This window comes from Rattus norvegicus, chromosome 1 (assembly GCF_021556685.1).
Source record: "Rattus norvegicus strain SHRSP/BbbUtx chromosome 1, alternate assembly SHRSP_T2T, whole genome shotgun sequence".
NCBI classification, from domain to species: Eukaryota; Metazoa; Chordata; class Mammalia; order Rodentia; family Muridae; genus Rattus; species Rattus norvegicus.
This window is the reverse complement of record NC_141534.1, coordinates 62,723,923-62,749,067: the sequence shown is the minus strand read 5'-3', so window position 1 is coordinate 62,749,067 and position 25,145 is coordinate 62,723,923. Positions and strand designations below refer to the sequence as shown.

General features: G+C 46.1%; 1 pseudogene across 1 annotated transcript; it reads left to right on the top strand.

Moving 5' to 3' along the window:
- The first annotated feature begins 12,954 nt into the window (after positions 1-12,954).
- On the top strand, positions 12,955-14,504 carry LOC134485087 (sperm motility kinase Y-like; annotated as a pseudogene). Its single transcript, XR_015646207.1, has one exon. The product of XR_015646207.1 is annotated as a sperm motility kinase Y-like, transcript variant X2 (transcript).
- The last annotated feature ends 10,641 nt before the right edge of the window (positions 14,505-25,145 follow it).

Here is a 25,145-nt window from a genome sequence, read left to right as displayed (position 1 = left end):
CTGTGATAGTGGAGGCCTTAGACAATGTAAGACCAGCCACAATGGAGATCCTGTTCCAGTAGAAGTTCTGCTAAAGTCTAGTTGGTGATAGAGTGGATGTCCTGAGACAGTGGAAGTCTGGTGACAGTGGAGGTCCTGCACCATTAGAGGTTCTGGATCATTCGAGGTCCTGAGACATGCAGGTGCTCAGACAATGGAGTTCCTGCAACAGTGTAGGTCCTGTGAGAGTGGAGGTGCTAGGAAAGTGAAGGTGATGGACAGTGTAGGTCCAGTGTAGGAATATTGTGTTCCTACAACATTGGAGGTCCTACAACAGTTGAGGATTTCATACCGTGCAGTTCTTCCAACTTTGGAGGTCATGCAACTGAATAGGTCGTGGGAAAATTGAGGTTCTGGGACAGTAAGGGTGTTGGGACAATGGAGGTGCTATGTCACCTGAGGTCCTGGGACATTTGAGGTCCTGCAATATTGGAGGTCCTAAGACAGGGTAGATGACCTTGGAATAGTTGAAGTCTGGAATAAAGGGAGGCTCTGCACCAGTAAATGTCCTGAGACACTGGAGATCCTGCAGTTTGCCTGGACAGTGAAGGTCCTACAAAAGTGGAGGTCCTGTGACAATGGAGGTCATGAATCGATGCATTGGCACTGACCGTAGAGAGCCAGCAGCAGTGGACTGTCTTTGCCAGTAGAGGTCCTGCAAGATTCTAGCTGTTGTGAAAGTGGATATCCTACAACATTGGAGAGCTGGCATTAGTGAATGCCCTGAGACAATGGAGATCCTGCAGGAGTTGGTTTGCTTGGACAGTGAAGGTGCTACAAAAGTGGAAGTCTTGCGTCAGTGGAGGGGCTTGGCAAAAATGGATGTGCTGCCACACTACTGGTCCAGCAACAGTGAATATCATGAGACAGTGCATTTGCAGTGACAGTGGAGCTCCAGCAACTGTGGAATTTTTGTGCCAGTAGAGGTCCTGCAAATTCTAGCTGCTGAGAGGGTCTATGTCCTGCAACCTTGTTGGTCCTGCAACAGTTGAGGTACTGCAACAGTGTAAGTCCAGCTACAGTGGATATCCTGTTATAGTAGAGGTCCTTTAAATTGGCCTTGGTGAGACAGTGGACGTCCTGTGATAGTGGAGGTCCTATGACACTGGAGGGGCTGGAACACTGGAGGTCATGCCAAAATTGCAGTTCTTGTAATGGTTGCGGTGTTGTGACAGTGGAAATCTAGCGACAGTGGACTTTCTGTAAAACAGTAGAGGTCCTACTATATAAAAGTCCTTGGACAGTGGAGGTACTGACGCACTGGAGGTCCTGTGAGAATGGAGGTTCTTATAACAGCTGTGACACTGGAAGTACAGAAAATGTAAATGTCCTCTGATAGGAGAGCTCCAACAAACTGAAGTTGCTGAGAGACAGGAGGTCCTCCAACAGCAGTGGTCCTAAGACAGTAGAGATCCTGTAACAGTGGAGAGGCTGAGACCCTGGAGGTCCTTTGACAGTGGACTACTTTGTAACAATAGACGTGCTATGACAAGGGGGTTGTACAATAGTAGAGGTCCTTGTTATAGTTGAGGTACTCCAACAGTGGAAGTTTATGGACAGTGACTTCCAGTGCCCGTAGAGGTCTTGCAATTTGGAGGGTCTGAGACAGAGGAGTTGCCTGACCACAGACGCCCTACCACAATATTGGTCCTTTGACTGTGGAGGTCTTGGGATAGTTCAGGTGCTGGGACAGTGGAAGTTCTGCTACAGGGGTTATCAAAGTGCATGCAAAGAAGAAGCAATGGTGCCAGCCAAACATGACCATGGCAAATATAATGAAGTTTTTCATCCACCCCAACATCATCTTGCTTCTCCAATTGAGTCTGAGACAATTCTAATAACTTATCGTGAAACTGGTTGAAATTTTAGAGCTTTACAAATACATCTGAAAATCTTTCCACGGAGAGGAGGAAGGAGCCAAGGAAATATTTAGGCAAATGTTAGCAGGCTTTATCTATGGCTATGGGCACTGTATAAGTTCACAGTGACCTGAAACCAGATTATATTCTGTTAGAGAAGAACGGAAAAGTCAAAAGCATCGACTTTGGCCTTCAACTCAAGACAAACCTGGGCAAATGCTGAACTGGCAGCATGGTGCTTACCCTATTGGTGCACCTGATCTCTTCCTAGGACAACTTTATGATGGTGTAAAAAAAATAAACAACAACAACGTATGGATCTTGGGAGTAGGCTTATATTTCACTGTTGTATTTGACTCTGTTGTCATACAACAGTTCAGAAGACAGGTTGTAGCAGGTGTGTACCCTGCTCACTGTGGGGTGTCAGAAGAGGCAGCTTAGCCTCTTAATAAAAGTCAATCCAAACTATGGGCTGACAGTCTCAGAGGTGATGATGTACCCCTGGTCAATGAAAACTGGAAGAGGTTCACAAATCCTTATGAAGAAGTGATCCCTCCCATACCAGATACTCCAAAAGAGGAAGAAACGTAATATATTGAGGTTTTAGGTAAAATATTATAGATTCATTGCATCAAAAAGGTATAACCAGAATATGGCATCCTATTGCTTAATGTAACAGCAAGTTATACACAGGAATTGCTTCACAACACAGGCTCAGCAGCTTTGTCCAGTTACGGTCCCATTCTCTACCCTTGCTGATTTCCCTCTAGGACTAAATAGGAATAGAAGTGAACACAACATAGACACATTGTTCTCCTCATCTTCCAATGGCCTAGTGTATCTCTATGATCATAAGGCTAGTCAGAGAGGAAGCAAAGAGCCATTGGGCATGCCCTTCTTCTTTTCAGGACACTCCCGACAACACCCACAGTGAACAAAGCATACATACACACCAGAAGTGTCCTGTGTCTTCACTCAACAATCATCCACACTTAGAAGAGCTGTAGCAACGAGAAAACAGAGGACAACCTACTTTCCGGCTGTCTCTCAGCAGAGAGCAGGACATTCCCCAGCTGGGGATTTCCCAGAGGCATTAAAGGATGAACCAATTACAATGGGGAAATTCACTGATGAAGTTGTGTTGCTGCTTTCCTTCAAGAATGAAACATTACAAGGGGGTGGAGGAAGAGTTTTCTCCCAGAAATGAGGCCAAGGGAGATTGTCCAGAGAACACGCAGATGGCAAAACCCACGTGCCTTTGTACTTTGTCCTTCCCAGTTTGCTCTGTGCTCATTCTTCCTCTGGCACTGTTTTCCAGTTCCCCATAATTCTTACCTTCTTATATCCTCTAAGTATTTTATGATTCTTCCCCCAACCCAAGCCTTCTCCCTCTTCTGGATTTCTTCCCTTCCCAGCAAGGACTCAATATGACTGCTGTGTAGCACACTATAGAGCGTGGTGCAGCTGAATGAATCCATTCACCTGAAGTTTATCACACTCTAAAAACACCAGCTTCCACAAAGTGAGGTCGAGAGTGGTATGAGCTCATGAAGTCTTCCATAGGTTACTGGTCCTAGCACACACGGCATTTATCACAAGAGCTATAGAACAAATTCTTATGCTGTCAAAAGTAGCATCACATTTCATTCAGCCTCAAATCTAATAACCAGCAATGACTTTGAAAAATTGAAATTACAGTTGCTGCAACAGTGCAGATCCTGTGAAGAGGTAGGTCCTGTGACAGTGGAGGCACTGAAATAGCGCCGGTTCTGTGACAGTGAAGGTCCTTTGAAAGTGGAGGCACTGAGATCGTGGCGGTCAATCTACTTACAGGGGAGCTGCTGCACAATTGAAGGTTCTGCTATTGTGGAGGTCCTGCAAAATTGGAATTGCTGATACAGGGGTATTCCTGTCACTGTAGAGATCCTGTGGCAGTGAAGTTGCAGAATCATGGGAGATCTTGCTTCAGTTGATGTCCTGAAACACTTTAGTTGCTACGGGTGGTGCTACGACAGTGGAATTCCTGGGATAGTGGAGGTTATAGGACAGTGGGTGTCCTGAGACAGTTGTAGTGCTCCTACAGTGGAAGTCCTGCAATAGTAGTGTTGCTTGGACAGTCCAGTTCTTGGACAAAGGAGGTCCTGTGACACTTGAGATGCTGAGACTCTTGAGCTCCTGAACAGTAGAAGTGCTGTGATAGTTGAAGTGCTGAGACACTTGTGGTCCTGTAACAGTGGAGTTGACACACAGACAGTGGACTTCCTGAGGTAGTGGTGGTGCTTAAACAGGGGATGTCCTGTGACAGAGGAGGTCCTGCAATAGAGGAAGAACAATATATGCTGGCTGATGACCCAGAGCTTCCAGAAAATAGACCACCAACCAATATATATCAGAGGATGGCATTATTTGAAACCAATGGGATGGAAGGCCCTTGGTCCTGTGGAGATGTGATGCTCGAACGTAGGAGGAGGCTGGAGTGGTGGGTTTCGAAAAGTTGGGTGAGTTTAGGAGCAGCATCATAGTAGCAAAATGGAGGGAGGAGGGAGAAGATGTAGGAGTGGGCATTTGTGGATTGGCACCTAGAACGTTGGACATCATTTGAGATGTTAAAAACAGTGGAAATGATAAGGTTTACATTGTCTGACCCAAACCTAAGGGATACTACATAAGGAACACAAAAACCCACAGGTGCTCACCAGCAATCAGATAAAATTTGGCCTTTGGCGGTCTACTCCAAAGAAACTCTTCCAAGAACACTGTTTAGTTTTTTCAAACAAAGTTTAAAACTCTTAAGTGTACTCTCAAATCTGCCCTAATTTGCATAAATCAGTCAAAACTGTTGGCTTTGTAAATACTTCTATCTTGTCCCAATAGTCACATGCTGGTCATCCCAACAACAAGATACTTGTCAAGGTGGGAGTCAATCAACATGGGATCCTTTTTCCAACTCGGCATGCAGACCCTCAGCTCACCTTCACACACACACACACACACACAAACACAAACACACACACACACACACACACAGAGAGACAGAGAGAGAGAGAAAGAGAGAGAGAGACAGACAGACAGACACACAGACACAGCTTCACAAACACATGCACACACACACACAGACACACACACACACCCATGAGAGAGTGATAGATCGAAAGTGAGGTAGAGAGAGAGAGAGAGAGAGAGAGAGAGAGAGAGAGAGAGAAAGAGAGTTCTTATCATCTACTTTCTAATGCATATTGTGTGCTCTTGGAGTTGAGCACAGAGACTTGCACATGTAAACCAGTCCTGTACACCTAGGAACATTTTCTGATCAGTATTTTCTCTTCTTTATGCAGTTCTTAAATTATCTTTAAGAGAGTGTAGGGCATTGACCTACCATGAAATCTTGGACCTAAAGGTACACTTTAATACAAAGCTTACATATCACTTACAGATGACTCTAGTAGGAAGTACATTAAGTTCAGAATCATTCAATCAGAAACCCATAATGTATATACCCCATTCTAACTGCCTTCACTTAACCTCATGTTTGGAACACTGTTCCTAGCTGGAGATTCCTGTTTATCTCCCAGAATAAAAGGGAGGCTCCATGCTCAAGTGGAATAGCAGATTCAAGGTGGGAATGTTGGGTGACATTACCGTGAACACCAGGGACTGCCCCACAGAGGCAGGTAGTGGCCCTTTCTTTCCTCCTGGGGAATCATTAGCTACATTGTCCTGAGCAGAGAAGGATCCTCTCATTCTAGCAGATGTTCTGGATGACACAAGGAATGTGAATAGATTATGAAATCACTTTTCCACATTTCTTTCTGAGGCAGAGACCCTTGAGACCCTTGGCTCAGGAGTAACAGTTCCAGATAGCAAGGTGAGGTCAGTGTGGGCCCTGTGTTGACCTATGAATAGTTATTTATGTTAATCACCAAATCTTTAAAACTTACAGCATGTGAGAGAAAATCTCCCAGGAGACTCAGCTAAAACTAATCAGTGAGTTTTTAAGAACAAGAACAAGTAGGAAATTTAAAATCATGTGATTGCTACAAATAAAGCAAGACACTGTCACTAGATCACCTTTGTGTAAGGGCCCTGACGACATACACAACTTAAGATGTGAAGTGCTCAGCTAGCACGCTTCGTCGCATGAACCCAAGACACAGTTTCTCTGTGTCTCATCACCTCTGAAGCATGGTCCACAAACAATGGCAACAAACCTTCTCTTCCTCAGAGTTCAAAGTTACCTTTACTGTTAGTGATAGTTTCACAGTTAACTAACCTCTACTGGATAGACAAGTTTGACTAACCTTCTCTGAGCTTCTTCCAACCATGTACAGATGATACATCCCTCTGCACATGAGGCCTGTTCCTCTCAGGCCTGCAGTTCTCCTTCCCAGATTAGAAACTGGATACCTTTCAAGCCTACATTCTTAAGTCATCTATCAACTTTGGGTACATGATAGCACAACATGACATTGGGTGCCAAATAACACTTTCCTACCTGACAATGAATATGATCCAGGGGTACCAAACATGAAAACTGGTTAGGTAAGTTCAGGTAACCCCCATGCTATCTCCATGTGGAGATGAAGATTGACACACCTTCCCAAGCAGACTTTCTCAGTTTTCTCAGCCCACACAGCAGTCCTTTGCTGAGCTTCCTTACTCCCAGTGACTGATGAGAGTACATGAGAAGATGCCTGATTTCTGGAAAGCCCTGGGCCCCATGACCCACAGTAGCAGCAGCTTCTGATCACAGGTGATTTCAGGAACTGAAAATGCCTAATGTTCCTGTATTGATTTGAATATGCTCAGCCCAGGGAGTGGGACTATTTGCAGATGAGCCCTCATTGGATAGGTGTAGCCTTGATTGAGGAAGTGTGTCACTGTTGATGTGACCCTTATGTTCCTTGTCCTAGCTGCATGAAAATCAGTTTTCTAGTAGCGGCCTTCAGATGATGATGTAGAACACCCAGCTCCTCCTGTACCATGTCTGCCTAGATGCTGCCATGCTCCCACCTTGATGATAATGAACCAAACTGCTGAACTTGTAAGCCAAACCCAAAGCAGTGTTCTTCTTATAAGAATGCCAGCAGCAAACCACTGAACTGAGAATAGGTCCCCTATTGAAGGAATCAGAGAAAGAACTGGAAGAGCTTGAAGGGGCTCGAGACCCCAAAAGTACAACAATGCCAAGCAACCAGAGCTTCCAGGGACTAAGCCACTACCTAAAGACTATACATGGACTGACCCTGGACTCTGACCCCATAGGTAGCAATGAATATCCTAGTAAGAGCACCAGTGGAAGGGGAAGCCCTGGGTCCTGCTAAGACTGAACCCCCAGTGAACTAGTCTATGGGGGGAGGGCGGCAATGGGGGGAGGGTTGGGAGGGGAACACCCATAAGGAAGGGGAGGGGGGAGGGGGATGTTTGCCCGGAAACCGGGAAAGGGAATAACACTCGAAATGTATATAAGAAATACTCAAGTTAATAAAAAAAAAAAAAAGATTTGCATTGGTCATGGTGTCTGTTAATAGCAGGAAAACCCTAAGTAAGTCACTTTCTACCACAGATTACGAGGTTAATTGAGTGATGTCATCACCTGAGGAGACATGGCCTCTTATTAAGGTTCTAATCTCCTAAGTAATTGCAGGCTCTCTTCTGGCCTAGGCATTGGCTATAATATTAATCTTCCCAGTGTCTTTTTCTCTGTAAACTATACATTTTGCATTTCTATTTGCCCCATTTGCTCTTTTTCATTGAAGTCCTATAACCTCAGTATAACAGAGGCCATACTGGGCTCTCTTCAAATTTTCATCGAAGAAATTTGTTTATTACTTTTTAATTTAGCCTCAGGTAGGTTTTTACGATGTGGGCTGAAGGAAGCCACATTTTTGTAAAAGCATCATACAAATTATACCAGGCCAGTTACAAATATTATTGCCTTCTGAATCCCCTTGTCCTGGGCTTCCACATTCTGGATAGGTCTTGGCACTCCTGACTCCCAAGCTCCTGCCAGTATACCCCATTAAACTCTTCTTAGAGCACTGGGCCACTTCTAGTTCAAAGTTCTGAATTCTTGCATATTTTCCAAAACAAGTAACAAGTACAAACTGGCATGGTCAGGTATCACAGAGCAAGAGTCCGCTCTATTCCATCCCCTTCTGCATTAGTTACCTTTGTATTTCTGTGACAGAAATGCCATGAGCACAGCAAACTATAAAAACATGTAGGCGATTAGTGATCCTATTTCACAGACCACCTGTTACCATAGGTTAAGTTCTATGACTACAGGGCACGGTGGAAGGAGCAGGAAGCAGAGGACTCACATCTGGAATCACAAGTACAAAGCAGAGAGTGCACAGGGAGTGGTGCAGAGCACTAAAACCTCAAAGCCCAGGCCCACTGGCATTCTTTCTCCAGCAAGGCCACACCTCCTGAGTCTTCCCAAACAGAGTCACCAACTGGGAAAGGAATACACAAATGCCCTAGACAGTGGAGGATAGCTCATGCAAAATGTCATGGTGATTCAGGAATTCGAATCAGTAACAGAGAGAACCTTCACTCTGGGTCAATGTGTGTTGCTGCAAAGCCAGCAAGCTGCTCTCCCTCCTCTTGAACGTAAGATGTGGATTAAGTAAAAATGTAAACAAGCATCTCCATGGAAAATCAACAGCCCTGTTAATCTGGTCATACTTATAGGATAAGTCCAGAGGTGCTGGATACTGAAATCACAGAAGAAGCCAACACAAACTCAAACCGTTTAGTCTATAGGAATAAAAATACCACAGAAGCCAAAATGGGTAACGATATGGAGCAAACGCTCACTCACTCAGCAGATAAAATTACACCTAGCCCTTACTCACAGACCTACTTCATAAACAGTGTACATTCTGCTGGTACCTACTCAACACAATCCTAAATGCTGCAATCAAGCAAATGGTTTCTTACTTTGTTGAGTATGACTTAAAAACACTGAAGTACTCTGAAGGAGGTTAATGGAAACTTCTCAGGGCCTGGGGAGGTTGGCTAAGGGAGTACAGATTAACAAAGCAACACAACCCAATTTCCCCACCAGCAAGCAGAAACCGGCCTGATGTCAGTTGCCAATTCCTGAGGGTTTAAGAGAAGCCTACAGACTGGAAGGACTGAGGTAGGTGAGATTAAAGTACAGTTACACTGAATGCTCACTTGAGGAATGGGAAGGGTAGAAACTGGAAAGTGCTCGGTGTGTGTGTGTGTGTGTGTGTGTGTGTGTGTGTGTGTGTGTGTGTGTTCCATGAATGTGTTTCTGTGTGAGTGTGGTTGTGTTGTTGCTGTTGTGTGCTTAATTTGAGACAGAGTGTTACCACAAACTGAAGCTGTCCTAAAACTCACCCTGTACACAAGGGTGGTTTGGACAGTAAAGAGACCTTCTCTCTCATGAAAGGGGGATTAATGATGTGTAGCACAAGCTATGTGTAAATTTCAAAATCTGAAGATTTTATAAATCTCCTTTGGCTTGCTTTAACAATGCTGGTGATTATAGCAATACATGGTACACTGAGGACAGAACAGAATATATAGTGTGAGCTTTTGAGATGGTTCAGAGGTGAAAGGAATAGCTGATGATCTGAGTTTAGTTCCAGAGGCACTGTTAATAATCAAACACAAATGTAGCCGACTTTTATCCTGTGTAAAAATCAGTCAGGGCAACCAGTCATCTAAAGTCTGGAAGCTGGGGAAGGGAACATGGAAAATGAATATCCTAGTAAGAGCACCATTGGAAGGGGAAGCCCTGGGTCCTGCTAAGACTGAACCCCCAGTGAACTAGATTGTTGGGAGAAGGGAGACAATGGGGGGAGGATGGGGAGGAGGGAAAGGGATGTTTGCACGGAAACTGGGAAAGGGAATACTGGAAATGTATATAAAAATTACTCAAGTTAATATATATATACACTGAGGTCAACCCTAGATAGGGCATAGAGCAATCCATACATCATGGGATTCAACGGGGTGTTTTATGAAAGAGCTATTTCCCAGGAGCACACCTGTGAGTCAAGGCCACCCTTCCAGCTAGGCCTTTGGATCTCCAGTGCTAAACACTGTCTCTTCCTTTGCAGAAGTGAAACATAATAAAAATTCACACTTCACAGTACAGTGAATAGCAGTAATCGCGAAAGGTGTAAATAGAACCGATGAGTACCAGAGTATGTGGATTGATGTTATATGAAATGTGTGTGGATGCCGTGCAGTATCCTCTTCCATGTACCTACATACTGAGCAACTACCCTGTACAATTTCTCTCTAGACAGAACCATCTGGAATTCACTCACTGAGGGACTTATGCCCTGGAGTGGCAGCTACAGGTAGGACTTGTGCAACCATGTCACGAAGCGAAGAGACAGAGATGCATGGATTAAATGGAGAGAAGCAGATTGGAATGGTGGAGAGGCTAACCTGCCAACAACTCCAAACCCCCAGCAGGATGACAATGGAGAACAGCGAGCAGTATCCCAGCCAGCCTCACTCTCCATAGCCAGACTTCTTCCAGTCCTTCCATTTTCCCAAGGAAAGAAAAGTTCAAAAAGCAGGGACAGGGAAAGAAAAACTGCTCTACTCCCAGGAGCCAAGGGCAAACCCCCTGGCACCTCCCTGTCTGAGCCCATAAGCAGCCACAGCCCAGTCCTGGGATCATCTCTAGAGGCTCAGGGACCCAGGCAGATGAGCCCTTGAATCACAAAGGGTTCCTCTACAGCATTCTATGGGTGTCAGTCCTGAGTCCCTGAGCCTGAGGTGCTCTGCACAGCTATTCAGAGAAGCATTCTCCTGATCTCTGTACAAAGATCTCTGTGTTGGATGTCAGAGGAGAGTGTCCACCCAGCATGGGTTGGGGCTCTGGCCCTCTAATCTGTTGGTCCATGTTAACTTCTCCACAGAGAAAGCTTATGAGCTTTGCTGATGCATCCATTTGGCGTTTGGGGGATTCAAACTCAAGTCTCTGCCTAGTCCTGCAGCTTTGTCTCAGGTGTTTGATGATAACCTAGAGCCTTTCTGAGGACTTATGAGAACAGTGTCCTCTTGATGGGTCAGTTTAGAAACAGCTTTGTCTTTAAAAAAAGAAAACTATACCATCAGTTTGAGGCTAATCCTTCAGAATTCAAAGATAACATGACACCCTGAGTGTAGACATGAGGACTTTAAAGCAGGATGCAGAGTAAGCATTCAAAACAGAGAACTATGGACAGCTAAACATCTTACAGGGTTTTATTTCTAACAGCCTAAAGTCTTTCCATAGCCCATAGAAGCCACGGTCTCAGAGTCCTTCCCAACGATGTCATGACAGGTCCTATTGTGACCTCATGAGGAGCGATTGTGAGGCGGCCCAGCAAACACATATTTAGCTGTTGCCAGGCCTGGAATTCTTTGAGTGCTTTGAGAGGAGGTGTGGAGTGGAGCCCTCTGCGACTTGGTTGTATCTAGTGAGCTGTGTGTGGTTGTGTCGAATTTTACTGTACTGTGTATATGTGTATGTATCAGTGTGTGTAAGAGAGTGTGTGTTGACAGATTGGCCTGTGTGTGAGTGAGTGTACACTTTTGCCTGTGTGTTTGTCAGTATATGTAGGAGTGTGTGAGTTTACAGGTTTGTATGTGTGTATGTGTTTGTATGTGTGTATGTCTTCTTGTGCGTAAGTGTATCCCTGTGTGTATGTGTGTATTTGTCTGACGTGTGTTTTTCCAGCTTTGCTTGTGTGTAACTATGCGTGTTTTGTGTGAATCTGGGTGTTTTTAAGAGTTTGTGTGAGTATAAGTTCACTTCTGTGTATTTCTGTGTGTGTGCCTGTGTGTGTGCCTGTGCCTGTGTGAGTGCCTGTGTGTGTGTGTGTGTGTGTGTGTGTGTGTCTGTGTGTGCACGTGCCCATCCCCTTTTGCCCCTTGTATCTATATTACCTGCACCTCAGTGCAAGAGAGTGTAGAGGCCAGAAGTCACCCCGGCTGCTGTTCCTGAGGTAGGTTCTCAACCTTATTTTCAAGACAGGCTCTCTCACTGGCCTGCAGCTGCCCAAGTATCTGGGCTGGCTGACCAGTCGCTCCCAGGCATTTGGTATGCCAACCCCATAATATCAGTTTAAAGGCCTATGTAGATGGCTGGCTGCTTATTTCTTGATTGATTGATTTTTGGATGACTTCAAGAGAAAGAATTAGGTCACATATTGCCACGCCACTGGCTATTTCCTTATTTGGGTTTTGTTTTTTGTTTTATTTATTTATTTATTTATTATTGATTGCTGGTTTCATTTTTTAGTGGTTTTTATGTTCTCACATGCTATATTACTGCTTTGATTATTTACGGTTCTGCAGTCGGATGATTAACTCTATCTCCATTTTCAATGTCCTGCGGTTTCATCCTTTTACATTATTCCTGTTTCTCTATTTATTGAGTACAAGCAATCATTGGCTTAGACTTGATACAAATTTGCCCTTTGTGACACTTTGACTCTTCGGCCTTTGTTTAAGGTTTACTGTTCACTGATATTTAACTGCCTTATTCCTTGTGGTTGGTTAATTTTAATTTTCAGTATTTTGCTCTGGAGAGTTGTGGATTTTTGTGGATCACTAGGTCCTGAAATTCAATGGAGTTTTCCCTTAAGTGTTGGCTTTTTATATTTGTTTGTTTTGTCTTATACTAATTCTTTCTCCTCTCGTTTCTTTCATCTGTTTTTTTTTCTTCAATGAACATCTATTCATAGTATTGACCATCTTTGGCCGCCCAATCCTATTGTAGTATGACGATTTTTATTTTCATCATTGCATTTAGTATGTGTGTGCTCTTGGCTTTCTCTTTTGGGGTTGGTTATTTGGGTGGCTTTTACTTATGACTCTTCATATTTTCCCCTTAACTTTTTCATAATTTTGCTCTATTTTTCTAGTCTAGTTTTTACTTTGTCTTTGTTTGTTTTTTTTCTTTTTCTTTTGTTTGTTTCTTTTAGGTACCACAAGTGTAATTTTAGCTCCTATATTGCTCCATCTTTTTCATTATTTGATTCCATTTTTGTTATTTTTAGGTAGCATTAGTACTGATAAAATGCCTACAGAGACTGAGGAGGAGTTACCAACCCCTACACCCGAGCCCAGTATCTCTGAGGAGGGCAACTTCCATTCCCAATACCAAGTATTGGGGACAATTGGGCAAGGGGGCAACGCCAAAGTCCTCCTGGCCCACCACCGGCTCACAGGAACCCCGGTGGCTGTCAAAGTTCTGCGAAAGGACAAGCAGTGGTTCCAGCCAGCCATGATGGAAGCAAACATAATGAGAAAGATCAACCACCCCAACATAGTGTCTCTCATACAAGTTATTGAAAAGGAAACGAGAATATACCTCATAATGGAGCTGGTGGAAGGCCAAGAACTCTACCAGTACATCAGAGAGTCAGGGCACATAGAGGAGGATGAGGCCCGGCAAATATTTGAACAGATATTGTCAGCAGTAAGCTACTGCCATGGAAAGGGGATTGTTCACCGAGACCTCAAACTGGACAATATAATGATTGATAAAAACAAAAAGGTCAAAGTCATCGACTTTGGGCTTAGCACCCAATTTCAACCTGGAAAAATGCTAAACCACCACTGCGGCACGTACTCCTTTGGTTCCCCTGAACTCCTCCTTGGCCATCGGTATGACGGGCCGAAGAATGATATGTGGATTATAGGAGTGGTCTTGTACTGTATGGTAGTGGGAAAGCTCCCATTTGATTCAGTGATCATCCAAGAACTGCAAAGACAAGTAGTGGCAGGGGTATATCCTGCTCCCTGTGGGGTTTCAAAAGAACTGGAGGACCTCCTTAGTAAATTACTGAGGGTAAATCCCAACTTTAGACCAACAGCAAGAAAGGCGATGAAACACCCTTGGTTCAAAGAACACTGGAACGGATTGATAGGTCCCTATGAAGAAATGCTTCCCCTCACACCAGACCCGGCCATTTTGGATGCCATGAAAAGCATTGGATTCCAAGCCTCTGTAGTAAAACACTCTTTAAAACAAAGAAAATATAATGAGGAAATGGCAACTTATTTCTTTCTACAAAAGCAGGCTCTCCAGGGGGATGGCTGCACAGCCCAGGCACAGCAAGTGAGTCCCGTTGCAGCACCATTCCCTAGCCTTGATCCTGCTGCTGCTTTTAGATTAGAACCAAAGAGGAGTGGAAGCCTGCCAGTCCTTGGCACCTTGCGGGTGTCATCCTCCCATGGTCACGTATCTCACTATGGCCAGAATGCTCATCCAAAAGGAGGCAAAAGATCCACTGTGGCTGGTCGTCTCAGGCCTCTACCGATGACACCTACACAGGACCACTATCACAAATGTGCCGTGAGTGTCCCATGCATTCAAACAACAAGCATCTTCACTGAGAAGAGTAGCAATAAGGAAATCAAAGAAGACAACCCACTCTCCCACAGAGCCCCACTTGAGGATAAGCCCATCCCCAGCAGGGTCCGGCACAGAGGTTTTAAGGGGTGGACCAGGAATATAGCAAATGCCCTGATAAAGCTGTGTTGCTGCATGCCAAGGAGAAAGAAACCTCACCTGGGGCAGAACAGAATCTCCCCCCAGAAATGAGCCACAGGGAGAGTCCAGAGAACAAGCAGCAGGCATAGCCCAGGTATCTTTGTGCTTTGTCCTTTCCAGTTTGCTCTATGCTCCTCCTTCCTCTGTCTCTGGTTTCCATTTTCCCCACAATTCTTACCTTGTATCTGCTCTAAGATCTTTATGAGGTTTCCCCAACACCAAGCCTTCTCCCTCTTCTTGATTTCTCCTCTTCCCAGCAGGGACCCAATAGGATTGATGAGTTCCACACTCTACAGAGTTTTCTAGTTGGCCCATCCCTTCAGATGGACTCCAGCTCCCCCTTAGGCCAATAGCTCCCACAGGGTGAGGACAAGAGGTTCATGGGCTCATGGACTCTTCCAGGGGCTACTGATCTTTTCACATGTGGTCATCAATCACAAGTGCTGCAGAACAGAGTCTTATGTTTTCAAATGTAACATCCCATTCCATTAAGCCTCAAAACTAATTAACAAGGTTTGTCATTGAATAAGTATCAACAACCTAGTTTGTGGGTTATAGTTGATGGTCAGAATCCTGCATGCATGCATATTATTTTGCATACTGGTTTTTTTTGTTCCTAAGACCTAGTGATCTATTGAATTTTATAGGTTGTAGTTCTAAATGGTTTCTTTCAAAGACCTCCACTGAGAAGTAGAAAAAAGAAGTTATAATATAGTAAGGAAAATCAAAGCCCCAAATGGTAAGCTAAGAATTCTACCTCACTGTCTTTTTTGCTTGGAATAAATTGTCTTGTCTATTTCACAGTGTCATCTGGAAATTCTTTCATGTCCTCAGTATAAACAGTAGGTGATTTCAGACACATGGCAATGGAAAAGACACCAGCAGAAACTACAGCAGCAACAGGAGTAGCAACAATAGCAGAAGCAGCATTAGGCACAGCAGCAGCAGGAGGAGGAGAACGAGGAGGGTAGGAGGAGGAGGAGGAGGAAGATGAAGAGAGGAGGAGAAAGAAGAGGAGGAGGAGGAAGAGAAGGAAGAGGAGGAGAAAGAGGAGGACGAAGAGCAGGGGGAATATTTTGATTCCCTGTCCCCGTGAGAATTGCTGATGACTACTTCTGGACACAGATATCATGCTGAGAACTGTTTATCAAAATGATTTAACAGAATATTAATTTTCATAGAAGACATGTCAATGTTCCTAAGGGCATGCAGCCCGGGAAAAGAGAGCAAGATGGCAGAGGCAAGCAGTGTGGAATGTTCTTACTGAGGAAGACCTTCTCAAAGCTGATGATGTAATAGGTATGAAGGAGCATTTCATGGGAGTCACGGTCCCATGCCCCTGTGTCAGGGCACACAGAGCTCCTAGCCTTGCGTCCTGTGTGAGAGGGGTCCTGGAATATTCCCTGATCCCAACAGGGTCCTGGATTGCATGGTTCCCCCTCAGTTATGGTACTCCCTGTGCCTCATGGGGTACGCAGCTTCTATGGGATGAACTTATATCAGTGATTAACTGGAGCTGGACCACAACCACACCACAGGCAAGCCCTGGACACTGAGGACATTAAGAGCAGCAGACAACATCTCCTCCACTGCTTCTGACTCTGCTCCACAAGGCAAGGCAGCTCCCACACAGCAGGCATCCAGCCTAACTCCCAGCAGGGAGAGTGTGAGATGTCTGTGGATGAGCCCACAGGGACTACAGGATTCTGTGGGAAGACATCTGGTAGGTTCTGGAGCAGCTGCAGCAGCCAGGACACATGAACTACAGTGGAGGTGAGCTATAGGAACAGGTAGCAAAGAGCCTGATCTGGCCAATGCTGATCTGAATCCCTGGGTGCAGGCTGGAATGGTCACTCAGGGCTATTAGAGTGAAGGCCAGCCAAGGGCATACAATGTGTCACTAACATTCTCAAAGTCTTGTACAGGAAATAAACCACTGGCCTTGACCAGTAAAGTTGAGTCCAGACTCATGGGCTACAGGATAGCAGATTGAACTGAGTCTGAATTCCCATGAGTATGACCTCTGGCTGCTCCCTAGGCTCAGTATAGATGAGCATGAGAAGGCACCATTGCTGTGTTTGCAGGAGTAGCAGAGAGCTCAGAATACATGACCCACTCCTAACCCAGACTGGAGCCACTCTGGGAGGAGATGGCATCATTTGAGAGATGGGCTTATGCGGGACACTGTGCTCTGGTCTGTGGCACATACAGCTCCTGTCTTTCTTGCTGACAGTTCAGATCCTCAGCTGGCCTCATCACGGACAGTCCCATGAGGAGGGGGTGTTTGGTTCCTGCTTCCCAGTTAGGGCAGGAACAAGCCCAGACGCAGTGAGTAAGGACAGTGCTTCTGTCTTGACCCAGCTTCCTTGTCCTCCCCCCTCCCCCAACTCATATCAGGAGCCACCCAGAGACCTTCATAGGAGTGTGGGTCATGTTAATCGGAATGCACAGCTGGAGATTAAATTCTGGGTAAGGTCTCCATACAGCCCTGGTGGCTCCCACACCCTGCCTACCTAAGTTTTCCCAACTGGGTCCTCAAGGTCGTGGAGAATCTTCTACAGGCTGCCATGAAGATACAGCCAGTTTCTTGGTAACATTGTGTTTAGCAGAGGTTCTCTGCTTCAGGCACAGAGCCTTCCAGTGAGAGGGTTTGCTGAGTAGCACACCAGGACCAGAAAAGTGTAGAGCCCTCCAGTGGTAGACATGAAGTACTGCAGGAGTTTATTTCCTGATTTCTTCACATCTACCTTGTTCTAAAGGCTTTTTGTCAGACACATAGGGACCTAAGAAACTTGAGTTTGCACCCCCATAGGGAACCCAGGACACTAAACCATCAGCCCTGTTAAACGTCGGCAGAGGACAGTCTGGGATCTATGTTTGTAGAATGGCTCTAGAGTAGAATGAAGACTGATTGACCAGCCAGTCAAGGAGAGTTAGGGACAGTTAGAGACTTGGAGGAGAGCATGAGCGGCAGACACAGCAGAGTCCAGGCCAACAGTGGAACCAGTTCATTTAATAGAGACGCATATGCCCTCCCAAAAGGCTATCAGCTTAAGGCACTGCACTGAAGACCTGACCCAATAACATGCCCAATTTACCCATCACCCACCTGTGGCTTGTGTAGGGTCCTCAGGGTAGATCCTAAAGTCCATCATGGCTGAAAGGCAGAAGTTTGCACATCATTGCAATGTGGAGGCTACTCTCTGCTGATGGGACCCACACAGTCTGTGAAAAAGTTTGCTTAAGTGAAAGTTGGCCGTCCTTGAACTCTCTGGTCTTCCAGGGTAGTTTGTGTTGACCACATGCAGAGTCATTCCTGAAAAACATAAGTGCCAAAATTCAACAATAGGGAGAGAATCCTGTGCCAGATGGAATCCTTCAGGCCAGTGCGGATTTAGAGACATCCTATGCCATGGCATGGAGGCTCCCAAGGACTTCTAGGATCAATGTGAGCCACACAAGAGCCCACAGTCCATCCTGGGAGAACATTAAAGTATCTGGAATTATCAGGGACCCTAAGGTAGGTTCGTCAGGATATGGAGCTGATGCATGGTGGGATGCTTGGAGGATACAGCCTAAGGCAACGTAGAGGAAAGTGTGTTATGAGAGCTAAGACAGAGCAACCACACAGTCTGAGAACAAGTTTGCTTAAGTGCAATTTGGCCGTCCTTGAACTCTCTGTTCTTCCAGGGTAGGATGGCCTATCGGGCCCAGGACAGAGCGACTATGCCAGAATTACAATGGTCTGTAATAGAGATGGAGAAGGTGTCAGGATGGGACTTGGGCAGTGGATGGAGCTCTATGACTGCAAAGCCTGCCTAGGCTCCAAGGACCCAGAGCTGGCTGCTGCAGGAAGTCCTAGATCACAACTCTGCAGTTCCTCTTCCCAGGTCTTGCTTTTAACTACTGGACCCAACACAAAGCCTCCCTTGCAGGCTTACCAGAGCATGAAAATGAAATGGCCACCTCCTGTAACAAGAAAGACTTCTAGAAGAGGAAGGAGACATCAATACATTCACAAAACCTTCAACTCGAAATCTGTCTTGCCAATAAGTGTGCAGGGATAAAGGTAAAGCAGATATTGAGGGACCAACCAATCAATGACTGACACAAAGTGAGATCTGTCTCATGTGACAGACACAACCTCTGACGCTATTTATGATATTCTTTCTGATTTACTTGCAGACAGAAAAGTAGCACACCTGTCTCCAGAGGCTTCACAGCAGCTGAAAGCCACAGCCAATCCTCAGATGGAGCTCGGGAAGTCTTGTGGAAGAGTGGGGGAGAGTGACAAGCAAACTGGTTGGGTTAAAACACTACAAGAAGTCCCCTACCGTCAGATACCTTGGACCATGGAGTATGCTAGAGCCTGTGCAACCAACCCCAGAGCCGGGTTAGCTATCTGCCGTTGGTCTCCATGTGGGTCATCTGACAAGTAGATCCAGGACTGTCTGTCTGTGTTGCCTGCATTGGATCTGTTCCCCATACCCGGACTGCCTGATTGTAAATCTGTGGGGCAGAATGTGCTCGGTCCACCTGGGACTAGAAGTCCCGGGGTGGTGTGGTACCCAAGGGACTCTCCCCTTGTCTTAAGAGAAGGGAGAGCATTATGGTAGAAAGTATTTTAAGGTGGGACTGGGAAGGGAAGAGGGAGAGTGACTGGGATCAGGATGTAACCTGAATAAAGAAGAAATTATTGGAACTAAAAAAGTTAGCCTGGAAAATGGAAAGATTGGTAAGTGGCTAAGAGCACTGAATGCTCTTCCAGAGGTCCTGAGTTCAAATCCCAGCAAACACATGGAGGCTCACAAATGTCTCTAATGACATCTGATGCCCTCTCTGGTCTTTCTAAATACAGCTACCCTGTACGTATGTATAACGAATGATTGAATGAATGAAAGAATGAATAAATAAATAAATAAATAAATAATTAAATAAATACATTTTACCCTGTCTTAGTTATCAGGCAATGAATAAAATGTCGAGAAAATGTTCAAAACCATGTCATGGATTGCCTGGATCTTTTAGATCTGCAGGAAACATCTCAAGGAAGAACAAGAGAGGGTGGAGAAGAATGTGGAAAGGTTTGATCCCTGAAGTTCCTCAGTGTCCACTAGCACAGCACTTGTCTTTGGGAGGTGACATCTTTCACTCTTCCAGACTGTCTCACCAATCAGAATTACAAGCTCTGTGGATTAACCTGTAAGAAGGACAGTTGCTCTTGGGCCAATATGGAGGTTCCTGACCTCTCAGCAAGCTCACTGCTGCCTTTTGAGGTCTCTGGAGGGTGAGCAAAATGAAGACACACAGAGTAGCCTCAGGTTGAGTCAGCCAGGCCCAGGGGGCTCAGTGGTGTCTCTCAGATTCCCAGGCCCTCCCTGAGATTGAACACTCTACACAGTGTAAGAGGATTAGGGGATAACCAGGAAATGCAGTTGCTCAGGTGTCTGGCTCTGTAGGAGGGAAATAAATCACAGTGGGAAGCTTCAGGACAGTCAGGCGTCCTGAGCCCTCCACAGAGTCTAAGTCCAGACTCACAGACATTCATCTGTCCACAAGTCTCCTAAACACAGGCCTTGACTGACCTGCAGTCCAGAGTATGTTATCGTACAGTGTCCCTTAGAGAGAGGACATACTTTCCAGTTAGGCCTCTTCTGTGTCACACTGAGACTGGGTTTGTTGTACAGGTGATGCAGATGGGGACTGGACACAAGTGGCAGTCTATCACAGATCATGCAATAAGTAAATAAATAAATAAATAAATAAATAAATAAACAAATAAATAAATAAATACCCACTTATCTCACTGCCTGCAATCCTCATTGTCACCACAAGGGAGCGCTGCTTTGACCTTCTCAGAAAGAAAAGCTGACTTCCCTCAGGGAAATGGATGGATGGATGGATGGATGGATGGATGGATGGATGGATGGATGGATGGATAGACAGATAAGTGATTTGACTTAATCAGTTTCTTCCAGTCCTACTTTTCTGAGCTAAGCACCTTGGACATGGCTGCTGCAATTGCTTGTTCTACATTTCTGCTTTCTTTGGCTGTTCATTGAAGGGAGCCCCCTTAGAATCTGCTCCTCTAAATAAAGGCCCATCTGTGGAATGTATAGTTTCTCAGTTAGGAGCTGAGGGATTCTTGGAAGGACTTCCCAAAATCCCCTCTGGGGCAGTTGCCAGTGTCCTCTACTTCAGACAGCAGCTGCATGAAGCAAACATACACCTGTCTGAACATTCCAGCTTGGGTGCACGTCACAGTGCACCTGCCCCAGGGTCCCTGTCAGTTGCACATGCCACAGGGCCACTACTACAAGATCCCTTCCCCAGGACTCCTGCCCCATTGCATCTCCCCCAGGATCCCTGCTCTGTTGTAACTGAACCAGGGTCCCTGCCCGGTTGTTCCTGGCTCAGGGTTCCTACTCAGTTTTACCTGCCCCAACGACCCTGTCCCACTGCACCAGCCTCAGGGATCCTGTCCCATTGTGCCCACCATGCTGCACTTTCCTGAGAGTACCTACTAACTGTCCCGAGGTGGCATTTTTCAAAATCTAATTCAAAGATCTTGCCAGTCAGAACCCATTGTCTTTAGTAACACCAAGTAGATATTTGCAGGGCTTCCTCACCTACATTTAATCAATCCCTTCTCTCAGTTGTCCATGTGGAAGCAAAGAAACTAGCAGCAGAACATGGATTATTCATCCAGGATATCAGCACCCCTAGAATTCTCATGAGATGGGCTGCTGTGACTGTGATACAGGGGTGGCAGGGAGGCTTTGACACTGAACAAGCCCAGAGTGCTGACCCTGCTCACATGTGTGCCAGCACCTTAGCCTACCTCTAGATGTCCTAAACTCTGAGAGGAGGAAGGAGATCTTCCTACATAGAAGCTGTTCTCTGAATCTCTGCTGGCCAAGGTCAAGCCAGAGTGTTTGAACATGCCAGTTCCAGCCCCTGAGGGTTCTCTGCCTGCCTGGTGTTTTGTTGTGCTTTACGTATGGCACGGTGAAGATGTGGTCCATACTAGGAATATCTTTGTAGACAACTGCCCTTGGTTCCCATGCTAAAATTCAATTAGGGACTGACAGGGACCTAAATACCAACAAGACAGTGCCAAGACCATGAGTTCCAAAATCAAGAGCAAATGGGGCCTTGATGCTATCCTGTGCTGGTCTGACAGGAGTCAGCACACACAATTCTCCTGCACATCCAATGCCCCTTGGAAAAATCCTCTGCCAAGGGCAGGTGATGCCTCATGAGAATGAACTGTCAGCGTAGGACAAGACACTTGGGACTACTGTCCTGAACTCACCAGTCTCAGAAGAATGGGCTTTGAAAAGTTTTCAGAACACAGGATAGGGGTGTGTAAGCAAGTGCAGGTAATCCTTGGGAAACACATAGTTCCTGAGGAGGTTCTGAGAGCTGTTGGATCCAATCCTGGAAAAGGCAGCATCGTGTTCAGGGGGGTTTGAAAGCAGGAGCCTGCTGATGTTTTCACAGTATTGCATGGGAACAGTAACAATGCCCATAGGAGCAGGATGTCCTAGCACTCTCAGATCAAGAAGACAGCCTAGAGCCTATTAGGCCCATATCCCAAGAGAATGCCGCTCATGTGTGAAGCTTCTATAGCCAGGAAGCTGAAGCAGGGAACATCGACATTGTCTCAGTTAGGGGTTTACTGCTGAGAACAGACACACCATGACCAATGCAGCTCTTATGAGGACAACATTAATGGACACAGGATTGCAGGTTCAGAGACTCAGTCCAGTATCATCAAGCTGGGAGCATGGCAGCATCCAGGCAGTCATGGTGCCAGAGTAAGTGGGAGGTCTACATATTCATCTGAAGGCTGCTTGGGGAAGATTGGCTTGCATGTGGATAGGAAAAGGGTTTTAAATCCCATGCCCACAGTGACACACCTACTTTAACAAGACCACGCCTCCTAATATTGCCACTCCCTGAGCTAAGCATATACAAACCATCATAGACATCTTGCAGGAGGGTGGTACTGTTCTATCAGAGAGAAGCCTCTGCTCCAGTTAATATATTGAGGTCAACCCTGGATAGGGCCCAGAGCCCTCCACACATCCTGGGACTCAGGGAGGCATCCTATGAAAGAGCTTTTTCCTAGAAGGACACATGGGTGTTAAGGCCTCCCTTCCAGCCAGGCTATAGGGAGTCTCCAATGCTAAACTCTGTCTCTTTGCAGAAGTGAAACAATAAAAATTCACCCTTCACAGTACAGTGAATAGCAAAAATGGTGAAAGGTGTAAATAGAACCAATTAGTACCTGAGCATGAGGATTGGTTTTATATGAAATGTGGGTGGGTGCAGTGCAGTATCCTCCTGCATGTACCTACATGTTCAGTAACTACCCTGTTCGATGCTGCTTTACAGAGAACCATCTGGAATCCATTCACTGAGGGACTCCATCCCTGGACTGGAAGCTACAGGTGGGACTTTTGTATCCAGGTCTCCCAGCCCTGGGACAGGGATGCATGGATAAAGTGGAGAGAAGCAGACTGGAATGGTGCAGAGGTTATCCTGCCAACAACCCCAAGCCCCCAGCTGCATGACAATGTAGAACAGCGAGCAGTTTCCCAGCCAGCCTCACTCCCCATAGACAGACTTCTTCCAGTCCCTCCTTATGCCAAGGGAAAGAAAATCAAAAATAGCAGGAGCACGGAAAGAAAAATTGCACTACTCCCAGGAGCCAAGGACAAGCCCCCTCCCATCCTCTGATCTGACCCCATAACCATCCACAGCCAAGTCCTGGGCTCATCTCTAGAGGCACATGGATCCAGGCAGATGAGCCCTTGAATCACAATCGGCTCCTCAAAAGCTCCTATGGGTGTCAGTCCTGAGTCCATGAATCGGAGGTGCTCTGCACAGCTATTCAGAGAAGCCTTCTCTTGATCTCTGTCAAAGATCTCTGTGTTGGATGTCAGAGGAGAGTGTCCACCCAGTATCAGTCCTGGGACTGTGGCCCTCTAATATGTTAGCCCATGTGAACCTCCCCACAGAGCGCCACCTCTCCTTGTGCAACTCCTCCTTGATCGCCTTCTATAGGAAGATATTTAGAGTCCCTTGCACGAGGCAGGGAAAATGGCACAGAGCTGAGGGTGGTAGACAAAGCTGGGAACACATCAAATATTGAGTTGGTGTGAGGCTCCCTAAGCCATGCTTGGGCCGGTCTGTGCCAGCGATCCCATAAGTCCCTTTGATTCTCCCCATGTACACAGCAAGAACCAATTGCCAGGCCTACCCTCTGCCCATAGCAAAGGGAGATTGGGACTTGGATTCCAACCTTGGCCATTATTGTAATACCTGACCTTGTAGCCCTTGCTCCCTTTGGGGCTCAACAGTCCCCCCAAATGTAGACAGCAATGTCTAGATGGTGTTCACAGCTTTTCTTGCCTGAAACTGTGCTGTGTTTGATACTACAAACCAGGAAGTAGGGACTTGAACTTGAGATCACTGACTCAGGCTAGGGAGGACTCCAGGGCACCTGAGCTCAGCTGCAAAGGCAGAAGCTGAACCACAGTGAGCAGAGGTGGCACATTTTCCTGTTTCTTTCCTTTTCTGCTCTCAGGTCTTTCAATGAACTCCACAGATGAGGATCTTTCCTCCCAGGCTTAGTGTCTGCATCCATGAGAGTCCTCTACAGGGGACTCCAAACCCCAGAAGAGTCTTCAGAAGGAAAGCGCTACACACTGCTCTGCCCCCAGCACTCTGAGAAACAGAGACCCTTTCTGGGCTTGGGCCAGTCAGTGCTCAATAGTTAGCTTCTGGCTGCACTGGCTGCTCACAAATAACACAGCTGCCTGGGTCCTGTGACCTGGCTCTCACAGACTGTGATTGAGAATTTATTTCAACTGTGTCAGCACAGCCACTCTGTTCCTTCTTGTCCCAAGTTGCACAGAGCTCCTTGTCCTCATACACGCCTGTTCCATCACTGGACCTTAATATTTAAAGTGAGCCCTACACTCAGGATGGACTTGGTTTTCTATACATCATGCCAACCTCTGTGTGAGAGGAAGTGTCTGCATGTGTAGGCATACCCCCTTATGTGCCTAGGTGTCCATGCTACCACTACCCCATGTCCTGTCAGAGGCCATCCTCTGGTCAGGTCCTCACGCCTGCATGTCAGACCACCTGTCTTCAAGCCCCAACCCCTCCCCACACCACAGATGCTGAGCTTGTGGGCTTTGCTGATGCATCCAACATTGATGGGGGTTTTGGGGATTCAAACTCAAGTCCTCACCCTTGGGAGGCATGTGCTCTGCCTATCCCTGCAGCTTTGTCTCAGGTGTCTGATGATAACCTAGAGCCTTTCTGAGGATTTATGAGAACAGTGTCATCTTGATGGGTCAGTTTAGAAACACAGCTTTGTCTTTTTTCATTTTTTAAAATCTGTACCATCAGTTTGAGGCTAATCATTCAGAATTCAAAGAAAAAGTGACACAGCGAGCATAGACATGAGGACTTTAAAGCAGGAGGCACAGCAAATATTCAAAACAGAGAACTGAGGAGAGGTAAACATCTTACAGGCTTTGATTTCTAAAAGCCTAAAGTCTCTCCATAGCCCACAGAAGCCAGAGCCTTGAAGCGCTTCCCAACCATGTCATGAGAGGTCCTATTGTGACCTCATGAGGAGCGACTGTGAGGAGGTCCAGCCAACAGATGTTAAGCTGTAGCCAGGCCTGGAT